The 22,721-nt window shown below is 34.8% G+C and overlaps 1 protein-coding gene and 1 non-coding gene across 4 annotated transcripts in view; both read left to right on the top strand.

Moving 5' to 3' along the window:
- Positions 1-22,721, top strand: part of TCF12 (transcription factor 12) — a 394,477-nt gene that overhangs the window by 41,116 nt on the left and 330,640 nt on the right. The window lies entirely within an intron of this gene.
- LOC136172728 (U6 spliceosomal RNA) lies at positions 22,614-22,720 on the top strand. Its single transcript, XR_010664078.1, has one exon. It is a non-coding gene; the product is annotated as a U6 spliceosomal RNA (small nuclear RNA).

Raw genomic sequence — 22,721 nt, 5'->3', positions numbered from 1 at the left:
TTTTTAAAGAATGATACATAGTTGGTATCATTCTTGATGCCTAGGAAACAAGTGAATTTAGTAATTCAGTGAGTGACTTGGGTACTAAAACTTAATTTTTATGTGGAACGACAGTTTAGAATGGGACATATGTCATTTCTGTATTACACTCAGTTTCCTCATGTAGGAATGACTGGCTTGAATCTTTCTATATGTTGAGTTTTTCCTTTTCATTTTGAAGAAATAAATGCTGATAAAACTTTCAAGGAACCAGATGAAAGGAACCAGGAACCAGATGAAAAGGTTTGCTGTTTTGGTTTATTAAAAGCTATTGAAATGATAGCCCAGTTTTAAGCAGCACTGTTGTCTGCTGATGCAAAATTACAGTTCCCACTTTTAGACTAGACTAATGTAAAATAGGGTAATTTTTGATATTGTAAAAACTCTTAAAATATTTTCTCCCTCTAATCTGTGACTGAAGAGGGAGATAAAATGCTATCTACTGAATCAAATATTTTAGGATTATTTTATTTTCTATCTGAAGAAGAATTCATTAGTTATTTGCTTACATTTTATACCTAGAAATGTTAAATTTCATCTTTTATTTTTAAAAGTAATTGTTAATTGAGGAAATATCTGAAGTACCTAATTAAATTAATACTTTGCGTTTAGCTCTGTTTTTGTTTACTGAGCAAGTCTAAGGGGAAATGCCTAGAGCCTTAGGGGGAGTGCCAGCATCCTTTGGGCCTGATGAAAGTTAAAGGGATATTCACCATTGACAGGATAGTTATTAGTTCCTTAATGCGGGTGGATTAAAGAAGCTTTTGTAGTTAATCATTTGATGGTTAATGATTTACATATAGTTGTTCATTGTTTCTGGTAGCATAAGTTATATTTAGATGAATTTTCTTGAATAAGTAATATTTTGTTTAATAGTTTTGATTAAAATCTTTATAAAATGTATTGTAAATTTTATTTTCTTAAACCTTACCAAATATCTATCTTTATTGTGGTCACGGATATTTGTTGTACTTTGCTCCGGTAGAGTGACAGTGTATTGTTTTGCAATGAAGGCTGATAGGGTTGTTTGATTCTATTGTGAATCTTTTCCTGATTACTGTACACTTACATGTGGCATTTTAATTTTTTATTTGTAAATTTTTAGCAGGACTAACCAATTTTTGAATTTTTTATTGTTGTGAAATCTTTATTCAGTTCTGTGAACCTAACCTGTTAAAAACTGATCTATGGTTAATGAGGTAGGTAAATATTGTTAAAATCAGAGACTGTGTTACTATTTGAAAATAGACCTGAGAGTGGTTTTCACCCCTCTGTTTAAGCTTTTTCTGGATTATTTTCTCTTTGTCTCTGGGTATAGTTGATTGCAGTCACTTGATATATGAATTTGAAGTATAAGGGCTCTTGTCATTTCTCCTTTAGGCGACTTTGATATTAAAATTTTTAAACATATTTTTCTCACATGGTAGCAACATATATTTAAGAAAATATCAAAGTAAATGGTTTATACATATTAAATGTGTTTGAACATGAACTTTAAAGCCAGCCAATTGTGAATTAAAGGTATACCAGGTGCTTATTAAATAATATAAATGTTCAGGCATAGAATAGATTAAGTTGACTGAATTTATAATTATTGGTAATGATATTGTTTCATTAAAAAACTCGAATGTGCTGTGATAAGAAACATCCTTTTGAATACATTCTAGTCAGTCTGGATGTGAAGAAGCCTTTTTCTGTAAATGAGAGAGGAAAAAACAATTTAAATCGTGCCTTTTGATTATTGAGAGTGAGGACTGCGTTGATGAGAAATTCTTGTCAGGAAAATTCTTTGGTACTGGATGGAACATAATTAGTTTCGTAATTTGTAGAGTTCTGTATAGTTGCTGAAACTCTTGGTTCTTGCTTGAGCCTTTCTTTAACTCTACCTTTCTCTCTGTCTTTTGTGTTTGTGAATCTGTATAGTTCATTGAGTGAGGAGGACAGGCAGAGCTGTCTGCCGAGGACCAGATGTGTCTCTTCCCTCACTGCAGTTCTCTTGGCTTTTTGTTGACCTGTACTTATAAGGGATTTGGCTAAACTCAGAGGATAGGAAGTGGGGAGCCAACTGATTAGGATTTATTCTGGGTTCAAAAAAAATTCATAAAGGGAGAGAGGATGTTCATTATTGAGGATTGGATAGGGGTACTGCCCCAGCTTTTTCAGCTCAGTCTCACCAGGGTGAAAAATGGAGATCATATCAGGGCAGATAATCTCACCATTGGAGCTCTTCTTATCTGAGGAAACTTGAACACAGTAACCATAGTGGAATTGCCAAGAAGTGTGTGTTGTTTCATATTAAGCTAATTAATTGAGGAATTTCTCTTTTAAGTTCTAGATATTTAGAAGTTATCTTTTCTAGATGAAAATATATATCAATATTTGAGCTACTTACTGGTTACTAAGCAAGAATATAATTTTGATCCCTATTTCTTTGGCTTGAGCTTAATTAGAAGCATTTGAAAAAGGTGGCTCCCATTATTTTCTTTTTGATCCATTCGTATAATATTACTTCTAGAGCACTAACCTAAGATGAATTATTGATAGATTGCTTTTCAGTTAATTTGAACAAATAGGAGATATCTGAAAGTGTAGTAACGTGGTTTGACTTACTGAATGAAATGGATTGCTATGGGAGGGAATGACATCTGACTTAATGCTTTAACAGTATCTCCTTGGCTGCTATATAGAGAAAAATAAAGAAAGAAGAAGCCAATTAAGAGACTGTAGAACACACGAGTAAATTTTCAATGTAGGTTGAAAGAGGACTGATAAATGTTAGGCATCAACAACAGAAGGAATAATTACTGTTAATTGGGAGTGAGAGGACTGAAGGAGGAACACGTACATTTTCTTCTTCCTTCCTTCCTTTTTTTTTTAAGAAATAATATTGGGAATCCACATTGATGGCTATTAGACATCCAGGTGGAGATGCTCATAGGTAATTGAATATTCTATTCTGAGATACTCATAGAGGTATGAGCTGGCGATCCCAACTTGGAAGTCACTCTTTTCTGTATTGACATTTATATTGTTTCTACATTTTGCAGTTACAAATAATGCTGCAGTGAATAATCTGGTTCATATGTACTCTTGTATTGCTGGATGCACATCTTCGAGGTGTATTTCCTGAAGTGGAACCTCTGGGTCAAAAAGCAAATACATACATAGTTTTGTTAGATACTGCCAAAGTCTCTTCCAAAAGAGTTGAGACCCTAACTTGCATTCTTCCCAGTGATATTTAATAATGGTCACAGACATTTTAAGTGATGGGAAAAATGATTGTTAGTCACCAAGTATAGGTAATTAACTTCTTTTATAACAACTTCATTGAAATATAATTCACATACTATACAGTTCACACATTTAAGGTGTACAATTCATAGATGAAGTGTTCAAAATAGGCAAATTTATGAAGATAGAAAAATAGATTAGTGGTTATCTAGATTGAACTTTGGGATGATAGATTGTGGGGAGAAGAGGACTGACTGCTAATAGGATATGGATTTCTTGGGGGGGTGTGGCTTGATGAAAATGTTCTAAAATGGTGATTTGATGGTTGCACAGGTGTGGTTATACTAAAAACTATTGAATTGTACACATCTGAGTATAAATGGAATTAAAAAGCCATGGGATCAGAGTGAATGTAGATGAAGAAGAGATCAAAAGACTGTGTATGTACTAAAGCATTTAGAAGTTAGGGTGATGAGCAAGAGAAACTTGAGAATGCATCTCCAGAAATAGAGGAGGAAACCAGACAAGTTTGGAATCATGGAAGGCAAATGAAGAGAGCCTTTCAAGGAAGAGGGGGTACTAACAGTATTAAATGATTCTGATGAATCAGTTAAGATGAGGATTGAGAGTTGACCACTTGATTTACAACTTCGAAAGAAGCAGTTATGGTAGAGTGGGTGGAGGGGACAAAAGTCTAGTGAGAGGGGATTTGGGAAAGGGGAATAAAGTAAAGACAGCAAGTATAGGTTCTTTACCGATGAATTTTGCTCTTATAGGAAGGATAGAAAAGGGGTATAGCTGTGTGATGTTGGGGAGAGGTAAGTGGATTAAAAGCAATTTTAAATTTTTAATCTTTTTTAGGATTGCATTAATAGCATGTTATATGATCATGAGAATGAGTCACTAGGAAGAAAAAGGAACTGATGATATAAGGAGAGGGAGAATTGTTTTAGTAGGTCAAAGGAAGATGGATCAAGTGTACAGGTAGAGGGAATGGATTTACAGCTAAGCAAGGACCGCTCATAGGAAAAGGAGAGAAAATGACGTATGTTGGGTTATTAGTATGACTCCTATTTTAGAAATATATGGGTGAAATACTGTCATGGTCTTTATTTTACTAATTTTCTCTATATGACTTTTATTAAATCTAATAATCTGTGACTGTCGTGGTTAAAATTGATATTGAAAGGTGGGGAGTAGCTATGAAATGTTTATGCTTAGTGTTAAGAAAACTGTCCAGATACGTTTAATTAAATAATTTTGCTCTTCAAACTAAGCCAGTATCTGTCTGGTGGTTCTGTTAACTATCAATTGATGGGACAAAAGTTTTAAGGTAATATTTGTAAATCAGCAAATCCTAATAGTCAGTTGTATATTATTAGGCCAATAAGTTTTATCATGTTCACTTAATAGTGACTGACTGTGGATGTGGTATAGGTTTGTTTTTAAAGTGTTGGATAGAGAATGGAAGGAATTTTTTTTAATTGAAGTAATGATTTACAATGTTGTGTTAGTCTCTGGTGTACAGCAAAGTGATTTAGTGATTCAAATGAATATGTGTATTTTTCATATTCTTTTCCATTATGGTGTATTATAGGACATTGAATATAGTTCCCTGTGCTATATAGTAGGACCTTGTTGTTTATCCATTATATATATAATAGTTACATCTGCTAGTCCTAGAGTCCCAATACAACCCTCCTCTGCCCACCCTTCCTCTGGCAACCCCAAGTCTGTTCTCTATGTCTGTGAGTCTTTTTCTGTTTCATAGATAAAGTTCATTTGTGTCATATTTTAGATTCCACACATGAATGATATCATGGTATGTGTCTTTCTCTTTCTGACTTACCTTCACTTAGTATGATAATCTCTGGGTCTGTCCATGTAGCTGCAAATGGAATTATTTAATCTGCTTTTTTTTATGGCTCAGTAATATCCACTATACATATATGTACATATACAAACACACACATACGCCACAATTTCTTTATCCATTCATCTGTCGATGGACATTCAAGTTGTTCTCATCTCTTGGCTGTTGGGATTAGTGCTGCTGTGAACATAGGGAGCATGTATTTTTTTGAGTTAATAGTTTTGTCTGGATATATACCTGGGGTGGGATTTCTGGATCATGGGACATTTATGCTTTTAGCTTCTTTGAAAAACCTCCATACTGTTAGAATGGAAGGAATCTTAAGCTACATCTTGTTTGCAGATTCAATTTTTGTTTAATGTCCTGTAGACAGAAGAGTGAAATTGAATAGGAAAATTGAGATAATAGATCCAAGACATACGGAAATTTAGTACATGATAAACTTGACATTTCATAGAGGTAAAAGTGGATTTTTTAAGAAATGATTAATCATTTGGAAAAAGATAAAATTAAATTCATACCTCACATCATACAGAAAAATAAATTGCAAATGAACCAAAGATCTTAATGTAAATGATGAAACTATGAATTCAAAAAGGAAACATGGATGGATTCTTCTGTAACCTGGGTAAAAAGAAGGTTTTCTATGACTCAAAATCCAGGAGCAAGAAAAGAAAAAATTGGTAAACTTGAGTTTATAAAATTTTAAGTAAGACTTTTGCACAGCAAAAGACCCCCACTGACCCACAAAGCCAAAAAAATACAAAACTTGGAGAAAATATGGATTATATATCATAGATAAAAAGCTAATATACCTCATGTAAAGATAAAATAGAAGAAGATCAAATAGAAAACAGGTAAAAGACATGGACAGATAGTTCTCACAGAAAGCTATAAAAATTTCCCTTAAACATTTGATAAGGTAGTCACTCTCACTTATAATAGAAATCTGAGTAAAACTGCACTGAGATACCAGTTTTCACCTGTGAGATGGACAGAAATTTAAAAGTACAAAACACTCTTAGCTGTGAGGAAAGGGGTATTTTCATACTTTGTTGATGGTAATACAACTGGTATTTTGATACCACTGAACCCCCAGTTAGCATAGGGTGACTCAAGAACTGGCTTCCTTGCAGAGTAAGAGAGTGAGGGAAGAGGAGTCCGTTATCTAAGGCACTTTAAGACCTACATCTAACCACTTAACTAGATCCCTTTTACTCTTCTTCCCACAAATCCCTGAAGTCAGAAGGAGGTGGGAATTGTGGTCCCCTTCCTTTTTGGGCTTTAAAAACTCTATGATCTCCTCTCACCAAGACTGGTTTTTGAGATGCTAAAGACAAGTTAAAGGACAAAAATTATCCTTTCCCAAAGATAGTAGTGGGACTACAACATGGGAAATGTTTTTGATTGTAGGGGAGTGAATATTCACTAACTGTTTTGTTCTTTGGTAGCAAGTAATGGGGCTCTTTCAGTAAATGGATTCATCAGGCATGTGAAAGCAAAGGTCCAGGTAATTGGAAAGGCCAAAAATTTTTTTGTTAACTTAAATAATCCTCATTAGCTGTCATTGCATAAGCCATGTATTATATATATGTATCAGATGTCATATATTAAATGTCATCACATTTAGAATTATTTTGTTTGTGCTAGCTATTAGAGGATTTTTCTCTGGCAGCACAATGGTAAAAGAATCTACCTCTCAGTGCAGGAGACCCAAGAAATGTTGGTTTCATCCCTGGGTCAGGAAGATCCCGTGAAAGAGGAAATGGCAACCCACTCTAGTATTCTTGCCTGGAAAATTCCATGGACAGAGGAGCCTGGTGAGCTACAGTCCATAGGCTCACAAAAAAGTTGGACACAGCTGAGAGACTGAGCACACACACAGTTATTAGAACTGGAATAGAAGGTGATGTGGCAACTGATAACAACATGGTGCTCAGTCGTGTCTGACTCTTTGTTACCCCATGGACTGTAGCCCACCAGGCTCCTCTGCCCATGAAATTTCCCAGGCAAGAATACTGGAGTGGGTTGCCATTTCCTACTCCAGGGGATCTTCCCTAGCCCAAGGACTGAACGCCTGTCTCTTTCATCTTCTCCATTGGTGGCAGATTCTTAACCACTCAGACCTTAACCACCATTCTTAACCACCTGGGAAGCCCAATAATAAGTCAAATTTAAAAATGAGTTATCCTGTTGGTGAGAATATAAAATGGTACAAGCTGCCTTGAAAATCAGCGTGGCCATTCCTCAAAATGTTAATCCTAGAGTTACAATATGACCCAATAGTTCTGCTCCTAAGTGCATACACCAAGAGAGTTGAAAACATGTCTACTCAGAAACTTGTAGAAGTGTTTGTATAAGCATTGTTTATAGTAGTCAAAAAGAAAAGATAAGCCAAATGTCTGTTCACTAGTGAATGTAGGTATTGTAACCATATAATGGAGAATTAATCGGCCATAAAATGAAGTAATGATATATGCTACAACATGACTGAACCTGGATAACATGATAAATGAAAGAAACCAGTTATAAAAGATCACCTATGATTCCATTTCTGTGATATGTCTAGAATAGGCAACTCTGTAAAGATAGAAAATAGATTAGTAGTTACCTAGGTCATGAGGAGTGGCGGGAGTAGTTTGAGGGAGGAAGGGGACCGACAACTAATGGATTTGGTTTCTTGAGGGTCTTGTGTGGCAAAAATGTTTTAAAAATTACAGTGGTGATTTGATGGTTGCACAGCTATGAATATACTGAAAACTTTTGAATTGTAAACTTTAAAAGTGAATTGTGAAGTATGTGAGTTATATCTTAGTAAAGTTGTTAGGAAAGAAGTGAATTATCTATACTTAGTAACTAAGAAGTTTTTTTCCACATCACTAAAATGTGTGTGACCTATTCCTATATACATTGCTGGTGAGAATGCAAATTGGCACAACTCTTTTGAAAGAGACTTTGGCAGTATCTAACTAAACTGCTTACCTATTTACATTTTGACCCAGCAATTCCACTTCTGGAAATCCACCCCGAAGATTTGCTTCCAGCAATACAAGAGTGCATGTGGACAAGAATATTCATTGTAGCATTATTTATAATTATAAAATAGTGAAAACAAAATGCCTGTGCATAAAAGAACAAGGAAACCTCTATAATGCATACAGAGTGATTTTTAGGATTATATGGTTAAGTGCCACAAGCAAAGTACAAATTAGCATCTGTATTATATTACCTTATATAAGAAAGAAGGCAGCATAGGAAATTACACTTATCTGCAAATGAAATACAGGAATGATAAGCCAGAAACTGCAGACACAGTGAATAGGAACAGGGTGGAAAAAATGAGGAATGGTAGTTGGAAGGACTGATGCTGAAGCTGAAACTCCAGTACTTTGGCCACTTCATGCAAAGAGCTGACTCACTGGAAAACACCCTGATGCTGGGAGGGATTGGGGGCAGGAGGAGAAGGGGACAACAGAGGATGAGATGGCTGGATGGCATCACTGACTCAATGGGCATGAATTTGAGTAAGCTCCGGGAGTTGGTGATGGACAGGGAGGCCTGGCGTGCTGCAATTCATGGGGTCGCAAAGAGCTGGACACGACTGAGCAACTGAACTGAACTGAACTGAGTGGGATTAAAGGAATGAAGGAGGTTGTGACATTACTGAGTGCACTTTTTTGTATGGTTCTGAAGTTTTGGAACTGTGTTTCACATGTTTGTAAAAAAATTTATAAAGTTAGAGGAAAAAAAGTGAAAACAAAAATGGGCTAAAACAGAAACAAATGAACTCAACTGGATTTCAAAAGAATTATGTAATTATTTGTGGTTTGGTGTGGGGGCAAACTAACAAAACTTTTGAACAGTGTTTGGACTGTATGGCCTAAAGGCTGAAGACCGAGAGACCTCTTAAAAAATACCCAGGTTATAGGCTTTCCTTTTTCATGCAGAATTATGGGTTAGCAAATCCAAAACTACTTTCTTTGTATACTTTGTATACTTTCCTTGTATACTTTCTTTGTATATAACTACTTTCTTTGTATATGTCCAGTACATGGTAAATAAATAGTTTGTGAGTAATAGAAGCCACATTTCTTATTGTTGGAGGAGGTAGTTTTAAATATACTAAGGAAGAAGGCAAGAAGGAAAGAACCTCATGGTGTTTGATTGGAGCTTGAAGCACAGATAAACTCATCTTTCTTCCATCCATCCATCATCCATCTGTCCATCTATAAAAATATTACAGATGAGACAGGGTTGTGTGTGTATGAGTGAATGTATGTCTATGAATATCTGTGTATATGTACATATATTAATTTAATTCATACTCTTCTATATCAACCCTGTGTATGAATCTGCTTCCTAGATGATTTTAGTCAGTAATTTTATCATTGATTAAACTTGCTAGGTAGAATATTACAAAAAAATTCATTTAGATGCTCTCTTTGTTTTGAAGTTTGGCATTTACAGAATGTATTTGTTAAATACATTTGCTAAAAACATTAGATTTCTAGCTGCTTAATTGTGATTTGTAGGGACCTTCTTGAAATATATTTAGTTTAACTTTGTAAATATCCCCCTAAATTTTCCTTTAAGAAAAATGTTTGCAATGTTAATAAAATGTTAGTAAAGAACCGCCCATAATAAACATCTCTAGTATGTACAAATAGGAAACAACATGTCTAGCAGTCTTCACTGATTAATAGGTTAAATTCATTTCAGCATTTGGATTTATGTACTAGCATGTAGCAAGGAGAGATAAGAAAGCCTTCCTCAGCGATCAATGCAGAGAAATAGAGGAAGACAATAGAATGGGAAAGACTAGATATCTCTTCAAGAAAATTAGAGATACCAAGGGAACATTTCATGCAAAGATGGGCTCAGTAAAGGACAGAAATAGTAGGGGCCTAACTGTATGCAGGTTGGGAAGCAACAGTGAAAACTGAACATGGAACAACAGACTGGTTCCAAATAGGAAAAGGGGTACGTCAAGGCTTATATATTTAACTTATATGCAGAGTACATCATGAGAAATGCTGGGTTGGAAGAAGCACAAGCTGGAATCAAGATTGCCGGGAGAAATATCAATAACCTCAGATATGCAGTTGACACCACCCTGATTGCAGAAAGTGAAGAGTAACTAAAAAGCCTCTTGATGAAAGTGAAAGAGGAGAGTGAGAAAGTTGGCTTAAAACTCAACATTCAGAAAACTAAGATCATGGCATCTGGTCCCATCACTTCATGGCAAATAGATGGGGAAACAGTGGAACCAGTGGCTAACTTTATTTTTGGGGGCTCCAAAATCACTACAGATGGTAATTGCAGCCATGAATTTAAAAGACGCTTACTCCTTGAAAGAAAGTTATGACCAACCTGGATAGCATATTTAAAAGCAGAGACATTGCTTTGTCAACAATGGTCTATCTAGTCAAGGCTGTGGTTTTTCCAGTGGTCATGTATGGATGTGAGAGTTGGACTGTGAAGAAAGCTGAGCACCTAAGAATTGATGCTTTTGAACTGTGGTGTTGGAGAAGACTCTTGAGAGTCCCTTGGACTGCAGGGAGATCTAGCCGGTCATCCTAAAGGAGATCAGTCCTGGGTGTTCATTGGAAGGACTGATGTTGAAGCTGAAACTCCAGTACTTTGACCACCTCATGTGAAGAGCTGATTCATTGGAAAAGACCCTAATGCTGGGTAGGATTGGGGGGCAGGAGGAGAAGGGGACAACAGATGGCTGGATGGCATCACCGACTTGATGGACATGGGTTTGGATAGACTCCGGTAGTTGGTGATGGACAGAGAAGCCTGGCGAGCTGCGATTCATGGGGTCGCAAAGAGTCGGACATGACTGAGCAACTGAACTGAACAGAACGAGAAGATATTAAGAAGAGGTGGCAAGAGTACATAAGATAACTATACAAAAAAGATCTTCACAACCCAGATAATCATGATGGTGTGATCACTCACACTCACCTAGAGCCAGACATTCTGGAATGTGAAGTGGGCCTTCGGAAGCATCACTACGAACAAAGCTAGTGGTGGTGATGGAATTCCAGTTGAGCTATTTCAGATCCTGAAAGATGACGCTGTGAAAGTGCTGCAGTCAATATGCCAGCAAATTTGGAAGACTCAGCAGTGGCCACAGGACTGGAAAAGGTCAGTTTTCATTTCAGTCCCAAAGAAAGGCAATGCCAAAGAATGCTCAAACTACCGCACATTGCACTCATCTCACATGGCAGTAAAAAAATGCTCAAAATTCTCCAAGCCAAGCTTCAGCAATACGTGAACCATGAACTTCCAGATGTTCAAGCTGGTTTTAGAAAAGGCAGAGGAACCAGAGATCAAATTACCAACAATGCTGAATCATCGAAAAAGCAAGAGAGTTTCAGAAAAACATCTATTTCTGCTTTATTGACTATGCCAAGACCTTTGACTGTGTGGATCACAACAACTGTGGAAAATTCTGAAGGAGATGGGAATACCAGACCCTACCTGACCTGCCTCTGGAGAAACCTATATGCAGATCAGGAAGCAAGAGTTAGAACTGGACATGGAACAACAGACTGGTTCCAAATAGGAAAATGAGTATGTCAAGGTTGTATATTGTCACCCTGCTTATTTAACTTATATGCAGAGTACATCATGAGAAACGCTGGGCTGGAAAAAGCACAAGCTGGAATCAAGATTGCCGGGAGAAATATCAATAACCTCAGATATGCAGATGACACCACACTTATGGCAGGAAGTGAAGAGTAACTAAAAAGCCTCTTGATGAAAGTGAAAGAGGAGAGTGAGAAAGTTGGCTTAAAGCTCAACATTCAGAAAACTAAGATCATGACATCTGATCCCATTACCTCATGGGAAATAGATGGGGAGACAAGTGGAAGCAGTGTCAGACTTTATTTTTTGGGGCTCCAAAATCACTGCAGATGGTGATTGCATCCATGAAATTAAAAGTCGCTTATTACCTCTTGGAAGGAAAGTTATGACCAATCTAGATAGCTTATTAAAAAGCAGAGACATTGCTTTGTCAACAAAGGTCCGTCTAGTCAAGGCTATGGTTTTTCCAGTGGTGATGTATGGATGTGAGAGTTGGACTATAAAGAAAGCTGAACACCAAAAAATTGATGTTTTTGACCTGTGGTGTTGGAGAAGATTCTTGAGAGTCCCTTGGACTGCAAGGAGATCCAAGTAGTCCATCCTAAAGGAGATCAGTCCTGGGTGTTCATTGGAAGGACTGATGTTGAAGCTGAAACTCCAATACTTTGGCCACCTGATGTGAAGAGCTGATTCATTGAAAAGACCCTGATGCTGGGAAAGATTGAGGGCAGGAGGAGAAGGGGACGACAGAGGATGAGATGGTTGGATGGCATCACCGACTCGATGGACATGGATTTGGGTGGCCTCTGGGAGTTGATGATGGACAGGGAGGCCTGGCGTGCTGTGGTTCATGGGGTCGCAACGAGTCGGACGCAACTAAACTGAATTGAACTGAAGTAAACTAACATGTAGCTCATGGCTTGATCCTATAATAGTTAGGATATGGTACTACTAAAATATTAGTAATCAACATGTTTTTATCTATAGTTGACAAAATGTAGGCTAAAGAATTAAAACTGTTTTGGAGTCATTGGATATGCTACTGAACACCACATTTAAAGTATATAATTACCATTGTATAATTATTAAATATAATCAGAACCTTATACTTTGTTCATAACCATACTCCTGTACTTTGAGGAAGAAAATATGTGTGAGTCTTAGGTCCCTTAATGATTATTCATTATGTAATAATTGAATTTTCTTTTATTGATTTCAAATTATTAGAATCTCATCCTGAAAAATCAAATTACATAATAAAGTATGTCTTGCTCTATAGCTGGTGTAAATATATTAAAAAAGAAATTATTGTGAAACCCCAAACTAATTTTTTGGTTACTGCTATATAATTTGAGGCAGTTCTAGGCATTTATGGCAGACAGCTGACACATAACCAATTACAAGTAGCAATTTTGGTAAAAATTTAGAATTAGGTTTTTTAAAAATAATTCTCTTTGCATCTAAATTGTAGCCTGTACATATTGTTTCTCCCTAAAAATAGTCAGAGATACTTGGAAAAAATGGCTGGTTTTGTACTTGAAGCAGGAAATGCACAAAATAAACCTGGAACATCTTGTTATACCAGGTAATAAGGAAGGTTAAAGACTACTGGAATCTTTTCAAAAAGACTTCCATGGGCTGAAAATTGAACAGTTTGAGCTCTAATAATTTCTGCAGTGGTTTGAGACACAACATATATGTTTAAATACAGGATTCATAATGACTCTTTAAAAATAACTAGTCATACTGTTGGGGATACTGTTGAACCAGTCATTGTTTTAAAAGTTGAAAGAATTGTTTATCCTGTCTCTCCTTTGAGAACTGTACCCTTGGGCAACTTACATAGATGATGAGGGGGAAATTTATTTTTACAGAACTATTCTAGCTGAGAAATGGGAAAGGAATTGTAAAATTAGAATATCATCACTTTGTAAACCTTGGTAAGTTAATGAATTTAAGCGTTGAATATCATGGATTTTAACACTACCAGAGAAAAGCAGCCAGAACATTTGCCTCATGATGTAAAACAAAATACTACCCTTGAAAAACTCTTGCCGCTGCCAGAGAGAAGAATTGAACTTCAATCTGATCAAGCATCTAAATTCAACTACTAATTTATGGAAAATACAGAAGAAGAAAATGTTAAATACTAATAGCAATTCTTTGCTGGATATAATCAGAAAAATCCAGCCTGTAGAAAGCTACAAAATAACCAAAAATTTTTTTCCTCTCCTCCCAAATCTCAAAGAACAAACAGGAGGGGACACATTTAAAAATTAAAGTTAAATAAAATTAAGAACTCAGATCCTCAGTTTTCTTTAGCCATATTTCAGGTGCTTCACCAGCCATATGTGACTCACGGCTACCATATCAGACACGGCAGGGATGGTAAATTTCCATCTTTGTGGAAAGTTCTGTTGGATAGTTGTATTAATTTCCTAGGGCTTCCAAATAATTTACCACAATCTGGGTAGCTAAAATTCCAGAAATTTATTCCCTGACAGTTCTGGAGGCCTGAAGTTCAAAATTAAGGTGTTAGTATGGCTGTACGCCCTCTGAAGTTTCTAGGGCATATCCTTCTTTGCCTCTTCCAACTTCTGATGGCATTCTGATGTTTTTGGTTTGTGGCAGCATATTTACCCTTACTCTTTTAAGGATACCAGTCATTGGATTTAGAGCCTACTCTTAAATCTAGGATGTTCTTGAGATCCTTAATTACTTCTTCAAAGACCCTATTTCCAAATAAGGTCATATTTGCAGATACTGGGTTTAGGATTTGAACATAATTTTTTAAAGAGACAGAATTTTAACCTACTACAACAGGGCTACTAAACATTAAAAGGGACTTGAGACATATCAAACAATTGGAGTGTTTGGACTCTTTGGATTCTGATACAAAGAAACGTTATAAAATTAAAAATTATGAAATGAGGGAATTCCCTGGCAATCCAAAAGTTAGGATACCATTCTTCCACTGCTGGAGTCATAAGTTCAATCCCTGGTCTGGGAACTAAGATCCTGCATACTATGTGGTGTGGCAAAGGGGGGAAAATGTCACTTCAAAAAACTGTATAAAAATTTTGAAATGATCGTGCATTTGGATAATGAATATATTAAATTTTGTTAGCTCTTTTATGGGTAGTAATAGTGTTTAATCCTTTTTAAAGAAAGAACTTTTATTGTTTAGAAGTAGAGCAATATTTACAGTTGAGATGAAATGATATGTTGGAAATTTTTCAAAATAATGCAGGAATGAGGAAATGAATAGGTTATGGATCAGGTGCTGCAAGCTACAACTCAGGTAGCTTACAGCCTGTTTTTGTAAATAAGGTTCTATTGGAACAAAGCTATGCCGATTCAAGTGCTACTTTTGTGCTATGAAGGCAGAACTGAGTAATTTGAAAAGAGACCCATGGGCCTTGGAAAACTGAAAACATGTACTGCGTGACATTTTACTTAAAAGTTCGTGGACTCCTTCCTGGTATAGTTCAAAAGAGGTAGACAATGAATTGATAATAGTAACAGCTGTCTCTTTTTTTGTATATGTTTGAAATGTCCCATAATATGTTAAATTTTCTGAAAAATAATAGTTGCATGTTTCTCTGATTTGAGAGCAAAAAAGAGCTATGTCTTAAAAAAAGAGAAACTCAAAGGAAAGTATGTAAATATTTTATTCTAGAAAAAGTTCTATTTGTGATATTTTATCTCTGAGGTATGAAATGACTGTGGTAAAAAGATAACATTTGTTAAATCTGACTGTTGGAAACATGAATCTTACATTATTTTGTATTTATCTATATGCTGAAATATTTTTTAAAAAAGCCAAACTCACATGTTATAAATGTAAGTTAAAATGTGTAAGGGCAAACTAAACATTTGAGAAAGAATTTATAATATATAACAGCAGTTTGAGAGCCTTAATATATACACATCCTTTATGAATTTCCAAGAAGAAAAAAAAAATCTCCCTGTTAGAAAAATTAGAAAAGGACACATATAGTATTTGCCAATAAAGGCAGTTGGGCAACTTGCATATGGGAAAAAAGAGACCATAAGGAGAAAAGTTAATTAAAAAATAGACACCATTAAGATTTAAAATATATATGTAAATATAAAATCTCTCACCACTATATATGGGGAGGGAGGAGAACTATGTATGTATATGGAGAAAGTTAAATTTGTAGCTTTGCTGTTTTTTGTGTATATTTTGGCCAATCAGATTGTTTTGAAAGTAATATTTTAGGGTAAGCTGAAGTTTCTAAAATTTAACAAGTGAAGAAAGGATATATAATCTATTTTTCATTATTGAGTTTGTTGGTCAACAGAAATTTCTGTTCATGTTTAACATCTTGTGTATACTAATTGTTCAAATACTTCTCTAGAGGTTCTTAAACTTTAGCACATATCATAGTCTCCTAGAGGGCTTGTTCTATAACATGACTCTTGACCTCATCTCCAGAGGTTTTGATTCACTGGGTTAGGGATGGGGCAAAGGATTTCTATTTTTAACAAGTTCCCCTGTGAGCTGATGCTGCTGATTTTGAAGGACCACACTTTAATAATTGCTGCCTTACAGTGACGAGAAAAGAGAAGGTAAGGAGAAAAAGATATTTGTATATAGCAACTATATACAGAGGATTGTATTCAGTATCTTATAATATTGTCTTTGATGCACACGGTGTTATGATCAGTTGAATGAATGTACAATATATGAAAAACATTCCTCTTTTGTTTTTTTAAGAGAATCATTTGGAGCCTTAAGCTTTGTATGTGTAACTTGTATAGCTTTGGTATGTAGGTGATGGTTTCATTGATTTAGGCCTAACTTTTTTGAACAATACTGAGCTTTTAAAATGTTTTTGAAGTATAGTTGATTTATTAATACAATGTTGTGTTAATTTCTGCTGTGCAGCAAAGTGATTCAGATGTATGTATATGTATACATATACACACATTATTTTTAAAAATATTCTTCTCCATTATTGTTTATCATAGGATATTGAATATAGTCCTCTGTGCCATACAGTAGGATCTTATTTATCCGTTCTATATATAATAGCTTACATCTGCTAACCCCAACCTCCCACTTCATCCCTCCCCCAACCCTGTCCCCCTTGACAGCCACAAGTCTGCAAAACTGAGCTTTTTGTAGATTATTGAGTTGACGTGTTATTTAGGTGAATGAGAATGACTTCAGAGTGGAAATAGTGAGAAGAACAAGTGATATAAAGAAAAAGTATGATTCTACTAATGTAAAATTAAGCAGGCAGAGCAAAAGACTACATTTTTAGGGAAATATATTTGGTAAAGTTATTTTAAAAAGCAAGGGAATGATAAAGCTAATTTCAATATTGTAGTTATCTCCCAAGGGAAGAGTATTTATACGCCATTATTTGTATTTATTACTTTATTTATATGGTGTAAATACATTAAAAAAATAATATTCAGTAAGAGTAATTAAATCCTAAAGTAAAATGCTCTATTTCCTTCAAATAGGAAAAAAATAGGAAAAAAAAATCTTGAGAAGAGTTAAGACTCCCTTAGACTCTTAGTTGGGCCTGCCAAATACCCTAGGCTGGCACTGTATGTGAGAACTTCTGCAGTGATGAAAATTTTAAAAATCTTTGTTAAATGTGCCTAATAAGTGCTTGAAATGTGGTTAGTGCAGTTGAGGCAGTGCTTTTAAAATTTAATTATTTGAAATTTATATTTAAATAGGCACATGTGACTGATGTCTACCATACTATTACAATAAACAGTTTAGAACATGGTTTAGCCCTTGATTTAATAATCTGTTAATAATTCTCCTATTGAATATTCAGTTTTTGGTTTGCTGACATTTTGCTTAGGTCACTGAAATTTGTATATTATCTTGTGTGCTTTGACTCATGTTTCTTATGTTGATTGGTAGCAGTTTGATTTACTTCTCTTGTACCTTATATTCCAAAAATTGAGTCTTCAGTTTCAGTAGCTCCTGGACTAAAGTTTATTGAAAACATAGTATTTTATTAATTATAATGTGTTTTGAAATTTTCATAGGTTGTTATTTTTAATGTTAGAATTTTATGACTTGATATTCTGTTGATTTCTACTTAAAATATTAATCCATTGACTTTTCTGAGCCCCAAACAAAATTCTTTTTATTTTGTAACTTGAGTCATTCAGCAGATATTACTTATTATGAACCATGCATTCTTGAGAATTGGGGAATGATAGAGGAAATAAACTCTGACTTACGATGTGAGCATATTTGGTAGTATTTTTAGAAAGAAAGCACAGTGTGCTTGAGAGAAACACTGGATGGTCATATAGTGGAGGAATGAGAATAAGATAGTATATGACCGGGAAGAGACCAAACAAAAATGTTTTTATATTTTTATTTCATTATTTTGTCACTTGATGGTAATGGAGATTGTACATCAAAATTCTTAAGAGTTCCTGTTACTGTATAAATGAGATTTTTTAATTCACCAAAGGACTTGTAATATAGAAAGAACTTATAACCAAATATCTGACAACTCAATTTTTTTAAAAAATAAGGCAAAATTATCTAAAAATACACTATACAAAGAAGATACATGAATGGCTAACAGTACTTCTAAACATGTTCAGTGTCATTAACATTGATATCAGAGAAATGCAAATTAAAACCACAATGAGTCACTCTATAATCAATTAGAATGACTAAATTAAAACACCAAGAATAAATCATAATACCAAATATGGCTGTGTCTGTGGAGCAACTGCAATTCTCATGTCAAATGGAAATGAAAAATATTCTAGACACCTTAGGAAAGCAGCTTGACACTTTCTTACAAATTCAGCATACACCCAACATTCCCACTCCCTGGAATCATCCAAGAGATATAAAGCATGTATATACATTTTTTTTTTTGAGAATCATCATAGAGGACTTATTCATAATAATACCAAATGGAAAATGACCCAAATATTTAGCAACTGGTGAACAGATTTAAAAAATAATACCACAATACAGATAACTCACATCTACATAAAGGAAAAGTACTCAGCAATCAAAAGAAACAAAATATTGATAAGCATGTACATGATTATATCTTGAAAGCATTAAGCCAGTTGAAGTAAAACACTACATACTGATTCTTTCTGTATGAAACTTCTCTGTCCTAATGATAGTATTGGTTTTACCTATTTAATATTACAGTTTAGTCCTCATGTTCCAGCTTTGTTCTTCATCCTTGGCTGAAAGCTTATTATAGTAATAGGTGTTATTCAAATATCTGAAACCTGTCATGAAGTGCTTAGAAGTGAATCTGTTTTCTCTGTCCGTTTGAAGCCGATAGCACCCTTGATCAGATTCCCCAGATGGATGTCTGCTTTTTGCTCTTACTCCTTTTACAGACCAGCTTCCTTTACTTATTTATCACTTTGCCCAAATTCACAAGATCTGTAACTTAAGCATTGCCTTTATATCTGACTTTTGGGTCCAGTTCACAAGAGAGAACATTTGATTATTAATAAGCCAATGGATTGACTAGTCTCAGATTAATCACCCCTGTCTCGTCTAGTTGGGATTAGGGAATGTGATCGTTGACTGGTATGGCTGCCTACGCTGCACATTTAACTGAGTAGAATTTGTGATGTGACATTACACAAGTAATTAAATGAATTCTCCATATGTTAGGTTTCTTTGATTACCTTTATGTATGTTCATTAACATATTTTTTTAAGCACTTATAAAAATATACAGTGATAGGTGATGGTACTACAAAGATGACTAGAGGCAGGTATAATCCTTGCCCCCAAGGAGTTATAGTCCTAGTGGAACTAAGGGAATGGGAGTGACACATAAACAATAAAAATGATGTAATACAGTGATAATAAGTAGGTAACTGATACAAGTAGACTACTTGATAGTCATATCAAGTAAGGATGTAGAGTTGGATTTCTGTCCCTGCAATAAACAGTATGCCCTTGAGTAAGTTTCTTAAAATATCAAAGTACCAGTCTTTAAAAAGAGAGTGACGCACAATTTCATTGTGTCACCCCAGAATAATGTACATGAAAGTGTAAAGTGTAACAAAAATGTTATAATTGTTTTATTGAACTATTTCATTGCTTTCAGTTTTAGTGTAATCTAGTAATTTTTGAAAGACTAATCTTTTTTTTCTACTGCTGTAACCTTAGAGGATATGTCACCTTTTTGAGACTTGACTTTTGCTTTCTTTTTCATGTGGAAGTAAATTTTGTTGTGAATTTTAATGTATTGCCCTTTCCATATTACTTGCTGATCTCTTAGTTCTTCTGATAGGTACTTTGCTATTTTGTCAGGCTCTTTGCTTGTACATTTTTTTGCTTTTCTGTATTTTTACTTTTCTCTTTGAATTTAACATTTATTTTTGATACAAATATTTGAAGCTCTACTTTTTACATAAGTATTCTTTGTGTATAGTATTTCTACTAAGTTGCTTTATTTTTAAAATCAATATTGTTGCTCTTGTTTTGTATTAGCTCAGGTTTATATTGATGTATCATTATTAATTGATTAGTCAGAAGTAAAGGCATCTGTCACTTGCGAATCTGTGTATTTTTCCTCCCAACTCAACTACAGGTTTTATATTTTAGAAATAAGATATTTTTATGCTTTCAAGTTACATTGCTTTCTGTAGTTTATTCTGTTGGGAAATATGGAAACGATTATTTTGGTTTTCATTTGAGGTAGATACATGCTACTGATTGGAAGTCGTGTGTGCGTGCGTGCTAAGTCATTTCAGTCATGTCGGCTTCTTTTTGACCCTGTAGATTGTAGCCCACCAGGCTTCTCTGTCCTTGGGATTCTCCAGGCAAGAATACTGGAGTGGGTTGCCATTCCCTTTTCCAGGGGATATTCTGACCCAGGAATTGAACCTACATCTCTTATATCTCCTGTATTGGCAGACATTTACCACTAGCGCCACCTGGGAACCCTTGGTTGTAGGTCTTGTATTATTAAAAAAAAGTGGTCCCTTACATTGGATGGTTACTGTATTGGATAATTGGCATTTTACATTGACAGCTATCAGCAAAATTAGCTCTTCAGAAAGGTGACTGATAAATATATGTTATTTATTTACTACATGTGTCTTGTGTAGTGAATGATGCAGTATAGTTATGGGGTCTAGAATTTGAACAGTGGCACTCAGTGATATGAAAAAAGCATATAAATTTTTCTTTTGCAGTACTGAAAATGTCATTTGTAAAGTAATTATACACACATGTACATACAGAAAGTGAAAAAATATAAATAAGCAAAAATAAGGAAATTAAAAATACCATATTCCCATCACTTAGAGATGACATAGTTAATACTTTAGTGTTCTTCTAGATATTTTTCTGTGTGTGTATATGTATACTTGTATTTCTTTACTGGTAATATATTATTTTGTACATGTTATTTTAATATATGCTTTTTTATGTTAATTTCTGCTTTTCCGTATCAGCAAATTTTTATCTTAACTATCCATGCTCACATTTTTTCAGTTTATTCTAAACTGTTATTTGCACTTGATCTGTTCAAGACAGGTCCAATCCAGAATAACTATTCAAGTCTTTTAAATCTAGCACAGCACTGCCCCCTGCCACCACACACACACACCTTTTTCTTGGCACTGACTTTTTGATTAGCCATTGCCTTTTGTTGTGCATGTCTCTTTTGTTGGGGGCGGGTGGGCAGGTGAGGTGACATGTTTAGTTGTGTCCTATTGGTGTTGTTTAGATTATTCCTCTGTATCTTTTTTTTTTTTTTCAGCTCTCTATATCTTGTGTTTTAAGTAAGCTCATAATTTTAAATTTAGCTACAATATAAACTCTTCTTCTCAATAATCTTTTAACCAGATCAGTATGGTAACTACAAATATTGAATGATTTTTGTCCTCATCTTCCTTTTTGTTCAAAGACTAGAAGAGTTTTCATGAATTACCTATGTACACATTTCTTTAATTATGGTATGTTAATAAAAAAGAAATCTAGATTCACTTAGGTCCACAAATATTATTATCTGTGTGCTAGTCTGTCCAACTCCTTGTGATTCTATGGACTATAGCTCTTCAGGCTCCTCTGTCCATGGGATTCTCCGGGCATGATTACAGGAGTGGGTTGCCAAGCCTTTCTCCAGGGCATCTTCCCGACCCAGGGATCCAACCCATCTCTTAGATCTCTTGCATTGGCAGATGGATTCTTTACCACGAGCGCCATCTGGCAAGCCATTATTATCTGTAGCCTGTGATAATCTACTTGAGTATAAATTCAGGTTATCTCTAGGATTTTCTTTAAAAATACTTAATAAACATTTAAAATAATGTTTTCTTTAAAAAGGAAAATGTGAAGCAGGTGCATTGCTGAACCATTTGCATGCCTTACCTTGTATTGATAGGAACATTACTGATCAAATTAGAAAGTCTTAATTACAAGGTCAGTTCTTAAAATTTAGATCACCACATGTTTCAATTTTGGGAAACGCATATTGTGGAGTACAAAATGTTTTAATGCTTACTTAAGAAAGTAGATTCCTGAGAGATTTGACATTTCCGTATATTACTTACTTGAATTTCACTGCTTCTTACTTTGTATTAATAATTGGGAAAGTGCTAATAGATTCTGTCATACCAAATCTTAAAATCCATAGGCTACTGAAACATGGAAATGTTAATAGATGTATCTAAAAACATAAAATAGGAAGTATGAACCTTAAAACTTATATTTCTGAAAATCTCATTGGTGATTTTACAGTTGTGAATTTTGATTTTTGAAAATATAGGTGTAGGGATTCAAACTGCAAACGAAGATGAGTCCTAACATATTTTTATATCTATTAACCCAGGAGAGTAAAATAAACTTTAAACAGAAATGATTTATAGTGCTTGCTTCGGCAGTATATATAATAAAATTGGAACGATACAGAGAAGATTAGCATGGCTGCTATGCAAGGATGACACACAAATTTGTGAAGTGTTTCATATTTTGG

This window comes from Muntiacus reevesi, chromosome 7 (genome assembly GCF_963930625.1).
Source record: "Muntiacus reevesi chromosome 7, mMunRee1.1, whole genome shotgun sequence".
Lineage (NCBI taxonomy): Eukaryota > Metazoa > Chordata > Mammalia > Artiodactyla > Cervidae > Muntiacus > Muntiacus reevesi.
The sequence above is the reverse complement of the archived record's forward strand: the minus strand, read 5'-3'. Positions and strand labels throughout refer to the sequence as shown.